Here is a 22,624-nt window from a genome sequence, read left to right on the forward strand (position 1 = left end):
AGGTTTGTTTCCTCATCAAACTTCTTACCAGCACTTGGAGATGAGACGCCATTTGATGGTAGTAGAGAAACTTCACCATCTTCCCTTTTGACTTGACGTCTTGAAAGAATGTCATATGGCCTCATGATCTTTTGAGGGGCTAATGACTTTGCTTGAAAGCGGACGAACTGTTTTCGGGGTGAAAGCCCACATTCATCGACTTGTGCCAGGGAACCAACAAACTGTTTTCCTAAGAGGAGAACCGCCATCTGTCGACTCTGAAGGGGATGAAACATCTCGAGAACAGACAAACTGTTTAAAGAAACTGCCATTTGTCGATCTCTTGAATTTTTTAACAGACAAACTGTCTTTCCTTGGGGAAAGACTGCCATTTGCCAATTGCTAGGGGAACAAACTGTCTTCTACTGGGAGAGACCGCCATTTGTTGACCCTGTCGTGAAAGAAAGTGAGCAAACTGTCTTCTGCCGAAAGAGACTGCCATTTACTGACTCCGCTGGGGATCATTTGTCGATCCGCTGGGGAGATCCTAAATTATTTTCTTTGACGAATAAGTGGCATCTCTTGACCCTGCTGGGGAAATACCAAACTGTTTTCCAGGAGGAAAAACTACCTCTTGTCGATTATGTCGGGGAATCCACACTTCTTGGAGAAGAGAACCGCTCATCGACCCTGTGGGGAATTCCAAAATGCGAAACAAACTATCTTATTTGAAGAAGATTGTCGAGCGTCGCTCTGCAGGAGATTCTCAGTTGGGGAATTCCAAAAGTGAACAAACTATCTCTTTGAGGGAGACTACCATTTGTTGACTTGCTTGGGGAATTTGGGTGTATGAACCTTCTTTATGAAGAAGAAAAACCCTTTCACAACTTTGCAGGGGAATCTTGAGTATATGCTTTAATGACTCGGGCATTCACATGATCAAAGCCTGACTCGACTATGCAGTTATAATGTATGTATGAATGTTATGACAAATATAAAATGTAAAGTGAAAGTGAATAGAATTGTCGCGGATGTAAAATCCTATGATACGACTTGAATCTTGTTGATTAGAAGATGTCCTCTTCTTGTAGTTCGAACTCTGTCGGGAATACCTGGTTATCAGTTGTCCGAAGTGAGTAATATGAATTGAATTGAAGATCCGTCATCGGGAGATGTTCGCAAAGCGACCTCATGGGGAAATCTTGGTTCCCGGAGTCTCAACCGTTCTCGGAGCAACTATTTGCATTCTTCCTATTGTTTGTAAACCTTAGAAAGAAATTTCACCTTTATTTTTGTAAGTAAACTCATTTTATTTTATGAAAACATTTGTTTCAAGGAAATGACTGTTTAAACTAAAAATGCATTTCAAGAAACTGAATAAGACTCGATTTGCAAAGAAAGGCACAAGGCTCAAATTATTATATATGGAATGGTATTCAGCCAAATGCTTGATTCCATGGAGTATTTACAAAGTTGGAAATTGGTAATTTTTCGGGAAAAGGGCTACGATGAAACGTGACGACCGTTATCTTTCCCTTCCACTCCGAGTTGCGCTGTATTCGTGCTTCGTAGAAGATGACCTACTGCTGATGAATATTCCGCTATGGATTTTTGAATGATCAAGTTTGTCCTGAACACAGTTACTTGCCATATATCCCTAACTTTTGCGTAAACTACCCCTTTCGGGTTTTAAGTCTACCAGGATTGATTATTATTTTTTATGTCTCTAACTTTTGCCTGAATCGCCCTTTCGGGTTTTCGATTCACCGAGATGCTCTTTTTTGCCTAAGCTGCTCTTTGCGAGTTTTTAACTTAGCGAGCTGTTCTTTTGATTATTTAGGCGAAGTATTTCTTGACTGCGTCGACGTTCACAGGACGGGTGAATTCTTCTCCATCCATAGTCGTGAGTAATAAGGCTCCTCCTGAGAAAGCTCTCTTGACCACGTAGGGGCCGTCATAATTGGGAGTCCATTTCCCCCTTGAATCTGTGAGAAAAGATTGAATCTTTTTTAGTACAAGGTCGCCTTCTTTGATTGTGCGAGGTTGAACCTTTTTGTCGAAAGCTTTCTTCATTCTTTGTTGATATAGCTGACCGTGGCATAAAGCTGTCATGCGCTTTTCTTCGATTAAGTTCAATTCATCGAATCTGCTTTGACACCACTCGGCTTCTGTTAATTTTGCTTCCATCAAGACTCTCATCGATGGAATCTCAACCTTTATAGGTAGGACTGCCTCCATGCCATATACGAGGGAGAAAGGAGTTGCTCCAGTCGAAGTACGTACTGATGTACGGTAACCGTGAAGAGCAAACGGGAGCATTTCATGCCAATCTTTGTAAGTGATGACCATCTTCTGAACGATTTTCTTGATGTTTTTGTTAGCTGCTTCTACAGCTCCATTCATCTTTGGTCTGTAAGGAGATGCGTTGTGATGCTCAATCCTGAATTCTTCACAAAGCTCCTTCATCATTTTGTTATTCAAATTTGACCCATTGTCAGTGATTATCTTGCTAGGAATGCCGTAGCGACAGATGATGTGATTCTTGATAAACCTGACGACAACTTGTCTTGTAACGTTTGCATATGAAGCTGCTTCGACCCATTTGGTGAAATAGTCTATGGCTACCAAGATGAAGCGATGTCCGTTGGACGCTTTTGGCTCGATCATTCCAATCATGTCGATTCCCCACATGAAGAAAGGCCAAGGGGAAGAGAGTATGTTGAGAAGAGATGGTGGCACATGAATTCTATCAGCGGTGATCTGACATTTGTGACACCTCTTTGCGTACTGGTAGCAATCTGACTCCATCGTCAGCCAATAATATCCTGCTCTCAGTATTTTCCTTGTCATGGTATATCCATTGGTGTGAGTACCAAAGGAACCTTCATGTATTTCTCTCATGAGTACTTCTGCTTCTTTTCTGTCAACGCATCAGAGCAGAACCATGTCAAAGTTTCTCTTGTACAGAACATCTTCATTCAGGAAGAATCTACAAGTTAACTTTCTCAAAGTCTTTCTATCTTTCTTTGACGCCCCAAGAGGGTACTCTTGCTTTTGAAGAAAGTTCTTGATGTCGTAATACCACGGTTTGTCGTCGATGATTGTTTCTACTGTGAAAACATGAGCGGGCCTATCCAGGCGCATAACATCGATCCGAGGAATGTCATTCCAATGATTTATCCTAATCATGGAAGAGAGTGTGGCTAATGCATCAGCCAAGTTGTTTTCTTCGCGAGGAATGTGATGAAAATCTACCCTGTCGAAGAATGGTAACAATCTTCTCGCGTAGTCTTTGTAAGGAATTAGCCCTGGTTGGTGTGTTTCCCATTCTCCTTTGATTTGATTGATGACCAAAGCAGAATCTCCGTATACATCCAAGTGTTTGATTCTTAGATCCACGGCTTCTTCGAGACCCATGATGCAAGCTTCATATTCGGCCTCATTGTTTGTGCACTTGAAAGTTAATCTGGAAGTAAATGGAATATGGGTACCCTGAGGTGTAACAATGATTGCCCCAATTCCTCGTCCATAAGCATTGACAGCTCCGTCAAAGAATAAGCCCCATTGGGATCCTATCTCAGGTCCTTCGTCTGGTAGTGGCTCGTCGTAATCTTTCATCTTGAGGTACATGACGTCCTCGTATGGAAAGTCAAAACTGGTTGATTCATGACCATTGAGTGGGTGGTGAGCCAGGTGCTCAGCTAGAATGCTTCCTTTCACGGCTTTCTGTGCGTGATACTCAATGTCATATTCTGATAATAACATCTGCCAACGGGCAATTCTCCCAGTTAAAGCAGGCTTCTCAAAGATGTACTTGATTGGATCCATATGAGAGATCAAACAAGTAGTATGTCGAATCATGTACTGGCGAAGACGCTTGGCAGCCCAGGCCAAAGCACAACACGTCTTCTCGAGCATGGAGTAGCGGGATTCACAGTCAGTGAATTTCTTGCTTAGGTAGTAAATGGCATGCTCTTTTCTCTTTGTCTCGTCTTGCTGTCCAAGGACACAACCCATGGAGTCTTCTAAGACGGTTAAGTACATTATCAAAGGTCTTCCTTCCATTGGAGGAGACAAAATGGGTGGTTTGAGCAGATATTCTTTAATGCTGTCGAACGCTTTCTGACAATCGTCTGTCCAGACGCAACTTTGATTTTTCCGTAGAAGTTTGAAAATAGGAGCGCAAGTTGCAGTCATGAGATATATGAATCTCGAGATGTAATTCAGACGTCCAAGAAATCCTCTAACTTGTTTCTCGGTTCTGGGTGAAGGCATTTCTTGAATTGCCTTGACTTTGTCTGGATCTACTTCAATTCCTCGTTTGCTGACAATGAAACCAAGGAGTTTTCCTGAGTAGACACCAAAGGTACACTTGTTGGGGTTCAGGCGAAGCTGAAACTTCCGTAAGCGTTGAAATAACTTTGTTAGATTCTGTATGTGACCTTCTTCATTTTCTGATTTGGCAATCATGTCGTCCACATAGACTTCCACTTCTTTATGCATCATGTCGTGGAAAAGCGTAGTCATGGCTCTTTGATAAGTTGCCCCTGCGTTCTTTAGTCCAAAGGGCATAACACGATAGCAGAACGTGCCCCAAGGGGTGATGAAAGCTGTTTTCTCCATGTCTTCAGGTGCCATTTTGATTTGGTTGTATCCTGAAAATCCGTCCATGAATGAGAAAACTTTGGATTTTGCTGTACTGTCTACCAACATATCAATATGTGGTAAAGGAAAATCATCCTTAGGGCTAGCTTTGTTCAAATCTCTGTAGTCGACGCACATGTGGACTTTTCCGTCTTTCTTAGGAACGGGAACAATGTTAGCTAACCACTGAGGGTATTCTGAAGTGACGAGGAAACCTGCATTGATCTGCTTTTGAACTTCCTCTTTGATTTTCATGGCCATCTCCGGATGAGTTCTTCTTAATTTTTGCTTGACCGGAGGGCATTCTGCTTTTAATGGCAAGTGATGCTCCACTATACTGGTATCCAACCCTGGCATTTCTTGATAAGACCAAGCGAAGACATCTAAGAATTCTTTGAGTAGTTGTATCAAACTCTCTCTGATCTCTGAACTAAGCGAAGCTCCAATCTTAACCTCTTTTCTGTTTCCATCGGAACCAAGGTTAATGATCTCTAGAGGCTCATTGTATGGCTGAATGGCCTCTTCCTTTGGTTGAAGTAATCGTGAAATTTCCTTTGATATTTCTTCGTCTTCTTCTTCCTCTGCCTCGAATACAGGAAACTCAAAGCTTGGAGAAGTCATACGATCGCACGTTTCAACGGGGTATTTTATGATTAATCTGCATATGTGTGATAAGTTTTATTTAGACAACGAGGGAAGACTCGGTGTATGCAGTTAATGATTTTTTGATGTTTTTTTTAAGGGGTGTTTTTTAGGATTACCAATTTCCGAAAAAAGAAAAGGAAAAACTAACGGCGGAACAAAATGACATTTTTATTTATTGACAGTCATTTCTTGAAACGAAGACCCTATAAAACAAAACTCTATTGCTTTGGGCAAAGCAAAGAGGGACATTTTCCTAAGAAATAGTAAAGTGCAAAGCCCTATGAAACATCTCTTCACCCTGGGCTATGGTGAGAGGATAAAATAACGGTGAAAGTTCCTACTTAGGAGTACGAACAACAGTTGTAACTTCAACAGCTGTCCAATAGTGGCGAACCCCATTGTGCACTAAGTAATCTGGAACCTTAGGCTTAAGCTGGCCTGTGGTAGGTCTTGATTTACCAACCACTGTCTTTGCAACACTCAGACGATCTTCTTCTACTTCAGCAGACTGAGCGGTGTGAGCATGTCCATTTCCAAGTGGAGTATGTCGAACTTTCTTTTGAGGAAACTTCCAATCTTCTGAATGGAGAGACTCGTTATCGGAGACACTTTCGAGATCATCCTCTTCTGTATTTTGGTCTTGCTCTTCTCCCAAGATGGCATTGACTAGATATGTGAACTCTAGATCCGTAGTCTCGGAAGGTGACTTGGGGATATAATCCTCAATGATGATTTCACCAGTCGATGATGATGAATAGCAAGGGTTATATATCTCTTTTGGCTGAGTGAGGTACTCAAAATCATTGTTCCATCCAGTTGGAACAATGTCTTCAAGAGAGATTCTTGAACTTTCAGGAGCGGAGTATTTCACCATGTAGTCGAATTTTCCGCTTGGTTCTCCCAATGTATCCCAGGTCTCTTCGGGGATAGGAGGAACTTCTTCTGATGAACCATGACTTCTGGTGGTGAAGCTGTTAATAACTTCATTAATGCTTGGTTGAGTCTTACTTTCAGATCCCTTAGTCGGATAACAGCAAGGTGATTCAGACTCTGATAGGGATATGTATCCTGCTTTGTTAAGATAGGATAGCCATTCCTCTTCATCGGTGTTTTCCGTACCGATGGTATTGACTGGTTGTTGAACGGGTTGAAGAAAACCTCCGCTGCGGGAAGTTTCTTGAATTGGAAGAACTACCTCAATTCCTGGAATAGTCTTTGATGATGTTGGAAAGAATCCAACTCCTGTTCTGTTCTTGTTGTTGGTAGGAATATTAATGTGCCCCCAACCACTGGTAGTGCCATCCTTTACAACTTGGATTGCATCTTTGTAGGAAGAAATAGACGCTGCTTTCTCCTTTCCTTTGTCCAAGGAAAGTGCTTGGAATTTAGTTCCAACAACTTCTTTGGGTTCTATGTCGGAGAATGATGACAGGTTGCTGACGATCAGAGCTCGTTCCCCACATACGGTTACCAATTTGTCATTTCTTATGAACTTCAGTTTCTGATGAAGTGTTGAAGTAATTGCCCCAGCCTCATGAATCCATGGGCGACCTAGCAAACAACTGTATTGTGCTGGAATATCCATAACTTGGAAAGTGATTTTGAACGTCTAAGGTCCAATAGTTATGGGAAGATCTACCTCTCCAAAAACTGACTTCCTTGATCCATCAAATGCTTTGACGATGACATGAATTTTTCTTAGAGGGTAATCTTCGAAAGATAATCTTGACAATGTTGATTTAGGCATGACGTTGAGAGAGGATCCATTGTCTATTAGGACTCCTGTGAGTGTATCACCCACGCAGCCAACTGAGATGTGAAGTGGAAGATTATGGTCCACTCCTTCTTCAGGAAGATCTTCGTCACAGAAACTTAGGTTAGTTCCGGCGGAGATGTTGGCAACGATGTTGTTGAATTGGCTTATAGTAACACTTGGTTCTACAAAAGCTTGTTCCAAAACTTTCTGTAGAGCTTCCCTATGAGCTTCAGAACTCAATAGCAGGGAGAGAACAGATATCCTAGACGGAGTATGTAGTAATTGATCTACAATGTTGTATTCACTCCTCTGGATTAACTTCAAGATCTCATCATTTTCTTTCGCTTGAACAGCATTGGTCGGATGATTGTCTTGCCTATGTGGTACTTCCTCCGAAGGTTTCTCCACATTTTCTGTTGTTTTGTTGAAGACTCGTCCACTTCTGGTGACTCGACTAACATCAGCAATGTTGACAACAGATGGTAATGGTATTTCCTTACCATTTTTAGTGAATGTAGCATTGTACTTGAATGGTATAGCCTTGCTGGACTCATACGGTACAGGACCTGGTAAGTAGATGACTAACGGAGCAATTGTTGTCTTCCTGCTATCGTACTTAACTTGCATTGGTTCAACTTGATTAATTTGAGGAGATACGGTAAAGACTTCGTCATCTTCTCTGTTGGCAAGAACAGTAATGGTATTGTCATCCATCAGCTTTTGAATGTCGTTGCGAACACGTAAACATCCTTGTGAATTTCTTCGACAAATTCTGCATCTACTGTAAGCGTGGAAATCTGTTCCAAAGTAGGCAAGTCCATTTAAAGTTTTATGGAACCTGACTACCGATCCTTCAAGATCTTCAACTTTGTAGATTTTGTATTCTCCTGGACATCCTTGAAACATGTTGATGTCATGTTCAGTCCTGACTCGGATATGTTGAATCCATCCTAAGTCCATTTGTTCTTGTAATGCAGCTTGAACTACGGCACATCCTTGATTATTCTTTGGACAAATATCGCATGTGAAGTAGTTGTGAGGTGGTACATGGCCGTACCCAGCTTGTTTAGCGTGCATCTTGACAAGATTTTCCCCTATCTGACGAATGTCGTAGATTTGAATGACGTTATGGTGTTGATCTATCAGATTTACTGAAGCTTCTTTATGCTGCGGCAAAGGATTTGCTTGGACGTTTGGATTAGTATCTTTGAAGGATAGCATTCCGCTCTTCACTAATCGTTGGACGTCAATCTTGAAAGGGAAACAGTTCTCAATATTGTGACCTGGTGCCCCCTGATGATAGGGACAAGATTGGAGGACTCCTTGTCTGAATGAGTCCTTTTGCCAGTAATGTTGGAAACAATTCCGCATACGGCATTGGTACTGGGTCAAAGGCAGGATACCTTGGAGCCCGATTGTTGTAATTTGGAGGTCGAACCTGCTGCTGAGGTTGCTGCGACCTTTGTTGAATTTGTTATTGCGAAACCTGAGGTTGATAAGCTGGCGCTGAGTTAACAACCGGAGTTATTGCTGCAACTTGAGGTTGGAATTTCTTCTTGATTTTGTGCAAGACATTACTGACATCTTGATCCTTTTTCTTCTGGAAAGAACTTCCATACTTCCTTGGACCAATAGAAGATTCTGGTTCTTTGTTCAAACGACCTTCTCGAACTGCTTCTTCTAAACGTACACCCATGTTTACCATCTCGGTAAAGTCACTTGGTGCACTTGCAACCATTCGTCCGTAGTAAAATGGACTCAAAGTTTTGAGATAGATTTTTGTCATTTCTTTCTCTTCAAGTGGTGGACAGATTTGTGCAGCAACTTCACGCCATCTCTGAGCGTATTCCTTAAAGCTTTCCCTATCCTTTTGAGTCATGGCCCGGAGTTGATCTCTGTCGGGAGCCATATCCATATTGTACTTATACTGTTTGACGAAGGCCTCTCCAAGGTCTCGAAAAGTACGAATCTCTGAACTGTCCAAGTTCATGTACCATTTGAGTGCAGCACCTGTCAGGCTGTCTTGAAAATAATGAATGAGTAATTGTTGATTATCAGTCTGAGTTGACATTCTTCGAGCGTACATTACGAGGTGACTTTGTGGGCATGAATTCCCTTTGTACTTCTCGAACTCTGGTACTTTGAATTTGTGAGGAATCTTAACATTTGGAACTAGACAGAGGTCTGCAGCATTCTTCCCAAATAGATCTTGTCCTCGAAGAGTCTTGAGTTCCTTCTGCATTTGCAGAAACTGTTCCTGGAACTCGTCCAATCTTTCATACACGCCAGCGTCCTCACTGGGAGCGTGATGATATACTTGTCCGCCCTGTGGAGGAAAAGTATGTATAATGGGCTGTGGAGAAGCCGTGACAGCAGATCTTGGAATCTCAGCATTCTGTTGAGTGAAACCCATTGCCGTTGCTCTTGAAACTTCAATTTCCAGAGGTTTGTAACCCTCCGGTGGTTGCATATCCATGGTAGCTCTTGGAACTTCAGAAACTGGGGGTATGTACCCTTCTGGAATAAAGTTATACGGCATGCCCCAAGGTCGGTTGGGTGGCATGGTATACTGAGGAATAGGAGTAGAAACAATCTCGGAAACCACAGTCCTTTGTGGTTCTTCTGGCGTTGGTCGATTCTGTGCAACTACCAGGGCTTCTACCATACTATTGAGCCTTTCAATAGCATCTTTGAGAGTATTAACCTCTTCTCTGAGTTCTCCATTCTCTTGCTCAAAGTCTTCCATTCTTTTCTTGCGACTTGAACGAGTGTTGTATGGATGAGACAGCTTGAAAGTCTTGGTTGACCTCCTTCTCCTCCTCTCTTTCTGGAGAAAGGAAAGTGACTATTAGATCCGCGACAATTCTCGTGTCAGTGCGTACGACTAAAGCGATGTATGATATGCAATTAAGTTAATATTTTTCAAGGAAACACCATAATTACGTTATGAAACATCAAACTTTTATTAATTAAGCGAAAACGCCGTTTTTACACACTTTGAAAAAGAAATACAGAGAAACTGAGAGAAAGGACTCTAAAACTTTGACGAAGAGCCGACTTCATGTTCTAACATCTTCTTCTGTTTCTTGAGCTGAGCGTTCTCTGACGTGAGCTGATCGATGATCCAGGAAGCAGGAGGAATATGATGAGAAAGTGATGATTGTGTCACTTGTCGATCGAGCACTTCAAGTAACTCATCCTTCCTTCTTAGGATGTTATGAATCTCAACGTTTTCCGTGTTGACGATTCGATACTTATTCCTCCAAGCATTCCTTTCTTGGCATACCTTGTTTAATGTCGCTTGTAATTTTTCAACATCGGTGGAGAAAAGGTATATTGGTTCCCTTAGGGGAATGGGTTCTTGATGCTGATATGGCATCCTGAGCTTGAATGCTCTGACGCGTACCCATTGAAGGTAAGGATCTAGGGAGATGCAAAGATGTTTTCCTAACAATCTTCTCCCTTTGCTGTGAACAAGACGCCAGGCTTGGACAATTTCCTTTTTCAGCATGTTGCCATGATCGTCGATGTTCTTGAAGAACAGACCCTCCAATTGGATGTTACTTGGAATGTTTTTCATGGGATAGCCGTATTGACGACGGGCTAAAGCTGGATTGTAACTTATTCCTCCCTTAGTTCCAATAAGGGGTATGTTGGGAAAACTTCCCCAACTGAAGATGATCTTGGTTTCGTCGTTGTCAGGACTACACCATTCAATGTCCGTATGAGTGAGGGACATGATTTTCTGTGACCAGTAAAGGCCATCCCTCATATTCCAGAAAGTGCTAGACTTTGGCAGGTGCGAAACGAACCATTCGTATAACAACGGTACGCAGCATGTGATTAATCCTCCTCGCTGCAGGTTTCTTGAATGCACAGAGTGATAAGCATCCGCAAGCAAGGTTGGAACTGGATTTCCAATTAAGAAGATCTTAATTGCGTCGATGTCGACGAAATCGTTAATGTTAGGGAACAAAAACAATCCGTAGATAAGCAAAGCCAAGATTTCCTCAAAAGCGCTCATATCTTGGATGCTGACGAAGTACCGAGCTTGATCAAACAGGAATTTGGAAGGCAATCCTTGAATTCCTCCTCTACTCACCATATGAGTTCTGATGTCAACTACGTTCAAAGGAGTAGTTGCAGCAATGATAATGTCGTCAGGATTCTTTTCCAAACCGGAGTACGGATCTTGCGCGTACACGGGTATTCCAATCAGACGAGAGTACTCCTCCAACGTAGGCATGAGCTGATAATCTGGAAAGGTGAAGCAGTGATACGTTGGATCGTAAAACTGTACCAAGGTGGGAAGGATCCCATCCACAATGTTGGTATTGAGCAAAGGTAGAAGTTTTCCATACTTCTCCTTGAAAGCCTGGGGGTTGACCACCAGTTTTCCGAGCTTTCCCAGTTCCTCGACCTGGGGAATCTTGAAGGTGTATTTCCTAGCTCTCTTTCTTCCGTAATCCATGGTATAGATCCTTAAGTCCTTTCTCCGTTTCTCTCTTTCTATGAAGTTCAAAACGTTCGTTATTTAGTTTCCTTGAAAAACGACTCGAAAAAGACTTCTTTTGTTTTTAGTTGTTATTAATGAATGATGCATGAATGCATGAATGCACACACAAGAGTTTTTAAACAAACATGGCGCAAAAGGGTATAGTGGTCATGAAGTCAAAACGCAAACCTCGCCCCAAATGGTAAACTAAGGATAAGGATTTTTGTACCTGTAGAACGGGTTCTAGGGGTCTCAGAATTTTTGCTCCACCTTAAAGATACGTTGACTGGTATCTATAAAAGAGTTTTCTCTGAGTGTAGTATCTGCGTGACAATTACTTTCGTAATCACCGCTCTACGTCCTAAAAAAGGCTTTAAGTGCGGTTAATGTGTTTCTAGGTCCTCCTGGTACAAATCAGTCTCGGAATGCAGTGGCGCAGTTAATCACAACCAGCCAGGCAAATCCCAAGAGTAGAATCGTGAACCAAGATTAGAGGGTCTTCACCGGGAAGACATCCTCCATCCTATCTTATGTTGCACTCAAATCCGGGTATAGGATTTCTCACCACAAGGGGGAATCAAGCCCTTTCCCGATACAGAATAAACAAAATAAACAAATATAAATGCAACAAACACATGAAATAACAGAGGTTAGGCAGGACCTCTCTTGTTTGAGGGGGAATTTGGCATCCCTAATTCCTCATTGGGGCTGGACCAGCAACAGGTCAACCATTGGTTTGGATGAAAAACCAAGGTTTTTAACACTTATATCCCCAGCAGAGTCGCCATTTTTCTGTGGTCGTCGTTTTTTTTTACCTCCCCGTTTCACTTGGGAGGATGGCACGCTAGACCCTTCACGCGAAATTTGGAAGGAGAATGCGCCCGTGGTGGGATGAATTTTATTTCAGTTCTTCCTACGATATCACACGAACTTTCTTATTTGTCCTACGAGTAGGAAAGGGAAAAAAAGATCTCAACTAAACCCTAGGAGTTTTCTAAGTGTGGGGATTCACCTAGACTAGAAATTCTGGAGTCCGGGAGGTCGGTTATACATAGGGAAGTGTTTAAACACCCTACATATCTGTAGTACTCTACAGGAACCTTCTCTGTGTCATTTGTGTTTGTGTTTGCTAATGATTGATTGGGAAAGTTTCTCCTTTGTATTAGGAGAAGGAATTGAATTGAATAAAAGAAAGACAGACAGACTGACTATTTTTGGTATTTTATTAGCTCGCTGAGATTCCTTGTGAACCTCATGCCTACATATCCCTAATGGAAGTCAGAGCTTAATGTAGTTCGGGGAACTAATTAATTATTAATTATTTTTTGGTGCCTTGCTTGAAGCTCAAGGTTGAAGCTTGAATTAAATCTCTGTTTACAGTAAAGAGACATGAAGTCATCTTTATAGAGAGGTATTTGTACTATTCCACCACAAACATTTAAAGGGTGACAGAATAACTGAATTCATTTCATTCAAGAGGGGGACCTTACTTGTGTATGTGCAAGTATACCAGTCAAATGCCTCTTAAATGAAAGAAAAATGCTCATCCAAATTAGGGAAAGTTACCACATGTCTGGGTTTTACTGCCAGCTCATGCCTTTCAAAATCCTAAATGGGAGACTTGATTAAAATGAAATGTAATGTTTGTTTGTTTGAATATGGTGGGATAGAGGAAAGATCTCTCTATAGAGATAAGCTATGTCTATCTACTGTATAAAAGATTTGATTTTTTTTTAACTGGCTTATATGAGGCCCAAGCTTGAGGCTTTTTGATTGATTATTATTATGATTCTGGGAGAAAAACTCCACTGGGGATTAATTACAAGGAATTTCGGTGTTCTGTACAAAGCCCAGAATTGAGGCTGACTCTACTTGGGGAGTGTTTATTTTGATGGATTTTATTGGGTGTTCTGTACAAAGCCCAAAATTGAGGCTGACTCTAACTAGGGGGAATATTATTTTCTGCCTTGTATGAAGCCCAAGGTTGTGGCGGACTCTTAAATAAACTGAGTATGGATGACTCAATGGGAAAAGATCCTAGATGTTAGGAATCTTTGACACATGAAATATGGTATATCTGCCTTGTACAAAGCCCAAGGTTGTGGCTACTGAACAATGAAGGACTCACTGGGGAGACTCTATTATCTGCCTTGTACAATGCCCAAGGTTGAGGCTGACTATTAACAGGAGAGTTTTATTGTGTTGGTGCCTTGTATGAAGCCCAAGGTTGAGGCTAACTGTTTTTTGTTGGGTTTTGACTCTACTGAAGGATTTATTTATTAAAAGACTGATTTTTGGAAGCTAACCCTTTCCAGGGATTTTGACTCAGCTGGTAAAATTGTCTGTTAAAAGACTGATTTTTTGTCATGTTTTTTTGGAGGCTGACCCTTTCCAGGGGTTTTGACTCTTTTGGGGAAATTATCTCCTAAGAGAAATGAATCTTTGGTTTTTTGAAGAAGTGATTTTGGAGGCTAACCCTTTCCAGGGGTTTTGATTAAGATGAAAGAATGAATTGGAGGCTAACCCTTTCCAGGGGTTTTTATTAAAATGAAAGAATGAATGGAGGCTAACCCTTTCCAGGGGTTTTTATTAAAATGAAAGAATGTGTGGAGGCTAACCCTTTCCAGGGGTTTTGTTAAGATGAAAGAATGATTTTGGAGGCTAACCCTTTCCAGGGGTTTTTATTAAGATGAATGGCAGAAAGATTATCTAGTGGGGACTTCTTGTTTAAAGCCCAAGATGAAGGCTGACACTTGCTGAGGATAAGCACACATGGATCCTAGACTCTGCTAAGGAAGATTGATGAAGATAAGGGTGACAGAGACTGTCCATGCCTCTCATTCCAAAAGGTGTACTCAATGTAAAATTGAGACAAACTTAGCTTGTTTAAAGTCTGGTTTAAATTGGAAGAAACTCACCAGGGTATGTTAAGAGGTGACTAAAGACCTGTTCCTATGTTTATAAGAAACCTGATGGGTCCTTGTATACAAGCTCAAGAGGAAGCTGGAAATGCTTTTAAGAAGCCTGTGGGTCCTTGTACAAAGCCCAAGAGGAGGCTAATCGAGGGTCATCGAGGGTCCTTGTTATAGCACAAGAGAAAGCTATGTAGTTTTGAACTTATTTTGGCTTTAAGCAAATGGGTAAGAGGTTTCACCGGGAATAATTCCTCTTTGGGTGGATGTGTCCTATTTTTGGATTCTAAGGTTTTTACCAAGATGTTTCACCGGGAATAATTCATCTTGGGGGTTTGAACTACAGATCTCTAATTAGGAAAGAGCCTTCACCGGGAAGACATTCTCAATCCTAGGTCATATTCCTATAATATATATATAGTTTAACTTGTTAGAACAAGATTTGTTCTGATCAATATTCTTAGTTTTGATGATAACAAGGATATGAATTTTGTGTGAGATAATGTGGTACTCTAATACATTGCAATTTCCCTTTCAGGAAATATATAAAGAGTATACACAAATCAGCGCTCAGAAGCTTTGTCTCAGAAGGTTCAGCATGCAACATCAGAACATGGTCTGGCAAGACATCAGAAGATGGTCAAGGCAGAATCAGAACATGGGTCTATGAAAGCATCAGAAGAACTTGAGATCAGAAGCAGAAGCACTGAAGTTCTCATGGTATCACGGTCAGAAGTACTTCAAGGTCAGAAGACAACAAGATGCTATGCACCAAGCTGTTTGACTCTGATGATATTCAAATATTATATTCACAAACATCAGATCAGAAGAAAGTACAAGTGGCAGGCTACGCTGACTGACAAAAGGAACGTTGGAAGCTATTAAAGGCAACGTCAGTAGACACAGCGTGAACAAGGCTCGAGGTAGTTGACAAAAGCGTGAAACATTAAATGCAATGCTGTACGGAATACGCAAAGCATTAAATGCGCCCAACGGTCATCTTCTCAAACGCCTATAAATATGAAGTTCTGATGTGAATCAAGGTTGACGATTTGCTAACAACTAACTTGCTGAAACGCTGTTCAAATTAAAAGCTCAGAAACTTCATCTTCATCAAAGCTCACTACATTGCTGTTGTAATATATTAGTGAGATTAAGCTTAAACGTTAAGAGAAATATCACTGTTGTGATTATAGCTTTTCAGAAGCATTTTTAATACTCTTAGAATTGATTACATTAATTTGTAAGTAACTAGAGTGATCAAGTGTTGATCAGGATACTCTAGGAAGTCTTAGCTTGTGTCTAAGCAGTTGTAATTAGAGTGATCACGTGGTGGTCAGGATACTCTAAGAAAGTCTTAGCTTGTGTCTAAGCATTTGTTCCTGGAGTGATCAGGTTGTGATCAGGATACTCTAGAAGACTTAGTCGCGAACTAAGTGGAAAACCATTGTAATCTGTTGCGATTAGTGGATTAAATCCTCAGGTGAGGTAAATCACTCCGTGGGGGTGGACTGGAGTAGTTTAGTTAACAACGAACCAGGATAAAAATAACTGTGCATATTGTTTTTATCGTTCAAGTTTTTAGACTACACTTATTCAAACCCCCCCCCCCTTTCTAAGTGTTTTTCTATCCTTCAATTGGCATCAGAGCGCCGGTTCTAAGGTGCAAGCACTTAACCGTGTTTAGAAAAGATTCAGGAAGAGAAAAACGCTTCAGTAAAAGATGGCTGGTGAATCTCAATCAAATCCAACCGCATCTACATCTGGCTCTGCTGAGCAATACAATGGTAACAATGGTTATACTAGACCACCAATATTCGATGGTGAAAACTTTGAATATTGGAAAGATAAACTGGAAAGTTACTTTCTTGGTCTGGATGCTGATCTATCGGATCTTCTGTTGGATGGTTACAAACATCCTGTTAAAGCTACTGGTGTAAGGCTCACGAGAAGCGAAATGACTGATGAACAAAAGAAAGATTTCAAAAATCATCACAAATGCAGGACCGTTTTGCTGAATGCTATCTCTCATGCTGAGTATGAGAAGATATCTAACAGGGAAACGGCCCATGACATATATGAGTCCTTGAAAATGACTCATGAAGGAAATGCTCAAGTCAAGGAGACTAAAGCTCTTGCTCTAATCCAGAAATATGAAGCCTTCAAGATGGAGGATGATGAAGATATTGAGAAGATGTTCTCAAGATTTCAAACTCTAACTGCTGGATTGAGAGTTCTGGATAAAGGCTACACCAAGGCTGATCATGTAAAGAAGATTATCAGAAGCTTACCCAGAAGATGGGGTACAATGGTAACAGCATTCAAGATTGCCAAGAATCTGAATGAAGTTTCTGTGGAAGAGCTTATCAGTGCCTTGAGAAGCCATGAAATTGAGCTGGACGCAAACGAGCCTCGGAAGAAATGTAAGTCTATTGCATTAAAATCTAGTATTAAAAAATGCACTAACGCTTTTCAGGCTAGAGAAGAAGATCTTGAAGAATCAGAATCTGAAGAAGAAGATGAACTGTCCATGATCTCCAGAAGGGTGAACCAACTCTGGAAGAGCAAGCAAAGGAAGTTCAGAGGCTTCAGAAGTTCAAAGAGATTTGAACGTGGAGAATCTTCTGGTGACAGAAGATCTGACAAGAAGAAGGTTGTCTGCTATGAGTGCAATGAGCCTGGACATTACAAGAACGAGTGTCCGAAACTTCAGAAGGAGAATCCCAAGAAGAAGTTTCATAAGAAGAAAGGTCTTATGGCAACATGGGATGATTCTGAATCAGAATCAGGATCAGACTCTGAAGGAGAGCAGGCGAACTTTGCGCTGATGGCGACAGAAGATGATGGATCAGAATCTACATCAGAATCAGATTCTGAAGAGGTATTTTCTGAACTATCTAGAGAAGAGTTAGTTTCCAGTCTAACAGAGCTTCTTGAATTAAAAGCTCATCTTAGTATCAAACACAAAAAGCAGAAAAAGAAATTTGAATTTGAAACTAAGAAGCTTGAGTTGGAAAATTCTGAATTAAAAGAAAAAGTTTTAAAATTATCCAATAATGTTGGATCTCATTCTGATTCCGAAAAATCCACTCCCAGTCTGAATCATATTCTGAAAGAATATGATTTAAGTTTCAGGAAGTTCTTATCTAGAAGTATTGGCAGAAGTCAGCTAGTTTCTATGATATATGCTGTGTCTGGGAACAAGAGAGTTGGCATTGGTTATGAGGGTGAAATCCCATACAAGCTTGAATCTGTGGATGATATGAAAATATCATACAAGCCTCTGTATAACCAATTTAAATTTGGCCACTCCCATGATATTAAGCACACATCACATGCACAAAGTTTTCACATAACACACACCAAGAAGCATGTGACACAATCTAAGAAATATCATGGAACTCAGAATAAGAAGTATCATACTGTTCCTCCTGTTAAATATTTTGCTAAACCCAAGTTCAATCAGAACTTGAGGAGAACTAACAAGAAAGGACCCAAGAAATTGTGGGTACCTAAGGAGAAGATAATTTCTGTTGCAGATATCCTTGGCGGCAAAGAGGACAGAAAGCAAAATGTCATGGTACTTGGACTCTAGGTGCTCGCGACACATGACGGGAAGAAGGTCTACATTCCAAGACCTGGTGCTTAAACCAGGTGGAGAAGTCAAGTTTGGAGGAGATCAGAAGGGCAAAATCATTGGCTCTGGAACCATAAGTCTTGGTAACTCTCCTTCCATAACTAATGTACTTCTTGTAGAAGGATTAACGCATAACTTATTGTCCATAAGTCAATTAAGTGACAATGGTTATGATATAATCTTCAATCAAAAGTCTTGCAAGGCTGTAAGTCAGATGGATGGCTCAATCCTATTTACAGGCAAGAGGAAGAACAACATTTATAAGATTGATCTTTCTGATCTTGAGAAGCAGAAGGTGACTTGTCTTATGTCTGTTTCTGAAGAGCAATGGGTCTGGCACAGAAGATTAGGACATGCTAGTTTGAGAAAGATTTCTCAGATTAACAAACTAAATCTAGTCAGAGGTTGTTTCTACCTCAAGGTCGTTAGAACTCTTGCACATTGATCTGTTTGGCCCTGTCAAAACAGCATCTGTCAGAGGGAAGAAATATGGATTAGTCATCGTTGATGATTATAGCCGCTGGACTTGGGTAAAGTTCTTGAAACACAAGGATGAGTCTCATTCAGTGTTCTTTGATTTCTGCACTCAGATTCAATCTGAGAAAGAGTGTAAAATCATAAAGGTCAGAAGTGATCACGGTGGCGAATTTGAGAACAGATTCTTTGAGGAGTTCTTCAAAGAAAATGGTATTGCCCATGATTTCTCTTGCCCTAGAACTCCACAGCAAAATGGAGTTGTAGAGCGAAAGAATAGGACTCTACAAGAAATGGCCAGAACCATGATCAATGAAACCAATATGGCTAAGCATTTCTGGGCAGAAGCAATTAACACTGTGTGTTATATTCAGAATAGAATCTCTATCAGACCTATTCTAAATAAGACTCCTTATGAATTGTGGAAGAACAGAAAGCCCAACATTTCATATTTCCATCCTTTTGGATGTGTATGTTTTATTCTGAATACTAAAGATCATCTTGGTAAGTTTGATTCCAAAGCACAAAAATGTTTCCTTCTTGGATATTCTGAACGCTCTAAAGGCTACAGAGTATACAATACTGAAACATTGATTGTAGAAGAATCAATCAATATCAGGTTTGATGATAAGCTTGGTCTTGAAAAACCAAAGCAGTTTGAGAATTTTGCAGATTTTGATATTGATATATCAGAAGTTGAAGAATCAAGAAGCAAAGCTGCAGAAGCTGGCAGTCTCAGAAGCAATGGATCAGAAGATCAAGTTGCTGCATCTTTAGAGAATCTTAGGATTTCTGAAGAACCAACTATCAGAAGATCACCTAGACTTGCATCAGCTCATTCAGAAGATGTGATCCTTGGAAAGAAAGATGATCCCATCAGAACAAGGGCATTCCTTAAGAACAATGCAGAATGTCAATTAGGTCTTGTTTCTTTGATCGAGCCAACTTCTGTTGATCAAGCTCTAGAAGATCCAGACTGGATAATTGCCATGCAAGAAGAACTAAATCAGTTTACAAGGAATGATGTATGGGACTTGGTTCCTAGACCAAAAGGATTTAACATCATCGGTACTAAGTGGGTTTTCAGAAACAAGCTAAGTGAGAAAGGTGAAGTGGTAAGAAACAAAGCCAGACTGGTTGCTCAGGGTTATAGTCAGCAAGAAGGGATTGATTATACAGAAACCTTTGCACCAGTGGCCAGGTTAGAATCTATTCGTCTATTAATTTCTTTTGCCACTCAACACAACATCACTCTTTATCAGATGGATGTCAAGAGTGCCTTCTTAAATGGTTATATAGATGAAAAAGTGTATGTTCACCAACCTCCTGGTTTTGAAGACTCCATGTCTCCAAATCATGTTTTCAAATTAAAGAAATCATTATACGGATTAAAACAAGCTCCCAGAGCTTGGTATGAACGTTTGAGTTCTTTCCTTCTGGAAAATGATTTCACTAGAGGAAAAGTGGACACTACTCTCTTTTGTAAAACATTTAAAAAGGATATTTTAATTTGTCAAATATATGTTGATGATATTATCTTTGGAACATCTAATGCTACACTTGGAAAGGAGTTTGCTGAGTCTATGCAGGCTGAATTTGAAATGAGCATGATGGGAGAACTCAAGTATTTCCTTGGGATTCAAATCAACCAAACTTCCGATGGAACCTATGTTCATCAAACGAAGTATGTGAAAGAACTTCTGAAGAAGTTTAATCTTTCTGAAAGCAAAGAAGCCAAAACTCCTATGCATCCAACATGTGTACTAGGTAAGGATGAGGTAAGTAAGAAGGTAGATCAGAAGTTGTACAGAGGTATGATTGGATCTCTTCTATATCTAACTGCTTCTAGACCTGACATTCTCTTTAGTGTTTGTTTGTGTGCTCGATTCCAATCAGATCCAAGAGAATCTCATTTAACAGCGGTTAAGAGAATTCTAAGGTATCTGAAAGGTACTACTAATGTTGGTTTAGTTTACAGAAGATCTAAAGAATACAACTTAGTAGGATTCTGTGATGCTGACTATGTTGGAGATAGAATAGAAAGAAAGAGCACTTCTGGAAGTTGTCAATTTCTTGGAAGTCATCTGATCTCATGGTACAGCAAGAAGCAAGCTACTATTGCCCTCTCAACAACAGAAGCAGAATATGTTGCTGCTGCTGGTTGTAGCACACAAATGCTCTGGATGAGAAGTCAGCTGGAAGATTATCTAATATATGAGAGTAACATTCCTATTTTCTGTGATAATACTTCTGCTATATGTTTATCTAAGAATCCTATTTTACATTCAAAAGCTATACATATTGAGATTAAACATCATTTCATAAGGGACTATGTTCAGAAGGGTGTTATATCTTTAAACTTTGTGGATACAGACCATCAATGGGCTGATATCTTTACAAAACCCCTTGCTGAAGATAGGTTTAAGTTCATTCTGAAGAATATCAGTATGGATTTATGCCCAGAATGAGAAGATGAGAAGATCTTATGTATGAGTATCTTCTGAAATGAAATTGGATTTTTTTTTTGTAGTTCTGATTGAAATCAATTAGAAATTGTGATTCAGTTATTACTAACGGTTCATTGTCTAAGTTGATTCAGAATCTCTTTAAAAGCAAAACAGCTGTAACTGGCTATCCAGATGGTAAACACGTGTTCACTATTTCTGGACAAGCGTGCGTGCAGTTGAGGGGACGTCTACTTAGGTAACTGTGCAAATCTCGTCTTTTGTCATTATTATCTCTCCTCACGTCACGTAACATTAAATGCTATCCATCATTTACTCTTTTTCAGTTTTCTTTTTTATACTCTTCAAACGTTTCTTTTCCCTCTTATATTTCTCTCACTTTGCATTCAGTTTCTTTTTCGTTCTCTCTCTCTTTGCATTCATATCATAAACCCTAGCAGTTTTCAATATCTGCAACTTCATCATGAATCCATCTTCAAGCTCTGGAAATCAAGAAACTGATCGAAAGCAAAAGAGAAAGGCTACTGATGAACCAGAAATCAAACCAAAAAGAGTTAAAACCTACTATGACCCTCTCAAGGTGAATCCCTTTGAAGCCATGATGTCTGGTAACTACTCTAGACGTCTGTATCAACCCCTTGATAGTATCCCTGAATCACCACCCTCTTCACATTCTTCCACCACCTCTTCCTCCTCATTCATCCTTTCGGAACCACCTTCTTCACCATCCGATATCTCCTCTCCTTCAACCCATCCCTCAGATATTTCTTCATCTCTCTCACACCCTTTTCCCACCAGAACACCTAACCCCTACAGTGTTGTTTTTCCCGACTCCAGGTTCACTGTCAACCCTCCAACCCCTCCCACTCAATCATTTCTGGAGCTTTTACATTCTGATGTAAATAGCTGGTTGGAGATTCTGGGTGCTGCTCACCTTAACCATCTGGATGAGTATGCTACATGCAACCTTTGGGATACCTTTCGTCAGGATTTTCTGGTTAGGGCTACAGACATTCAGAGAAGGATCATGTCTGAAGCACCTGGTGTTCGTGGTCTTCGGTTGGAAGTTGGTGAAAGCAGCTATCACCATCTCATCAGGAACAGAAGAGTTCTTGAAGAGAGGATACCTGCAGATGAGTTGGAAGAAGAAAATCCATGCAGAGACATCGTGGTGTGGAGACCATGGTATCCTGTGCGGACTGGAGATTTTCAGTGGCTGTTTAACTGGTTCAGAATGAACCCTTCTGAAAAAGCACCTCACATGGTCTTTCCAGTAGTGGTTTATCCTGCTGAAGTTGTTGGTCCTACTCCTCCAACAAACCTAGCAGCTATTCTTCAAGCGTTGGAAGTTGGAACTTCTGCGCTGCCTGAACCAGAATATGCTGAGGCTACTTCTGAGTCAGGCTCAGATGTGGAGATGGAAGATGCACAAGCTGAAGACCTTCTAGAAGATCGCCCTGCTGAGATTGCTGTCCCTTTTGGCAGAAATTCTGGTGCCTCTTCTTCTGGTGAAACCTCAGCTCTGATGGAGACCTTGGAAGCTCTTCATCAGAATCAAGCTATGCTGGCTTCTCGTTTGGACGCGCAAGAAGCAACCAATGCTGAGTTTCGCTCTTT

Source organism: Vicia villosa, linkage group LG5 (genome assembly GCF_029867415.1).
Source record: "Vicia villosa cultivar HV-30 ecotype Madison, WI linkage group LG5, Vvil1.0, whole genome shotgun sequence".
NCBI classification, from domain to species: Eukaryota; Viridiplantae; Streptophyta; class Magnoliopsida; order Fabales; family Fabaceae; genus Vicia; species Vicia villosa.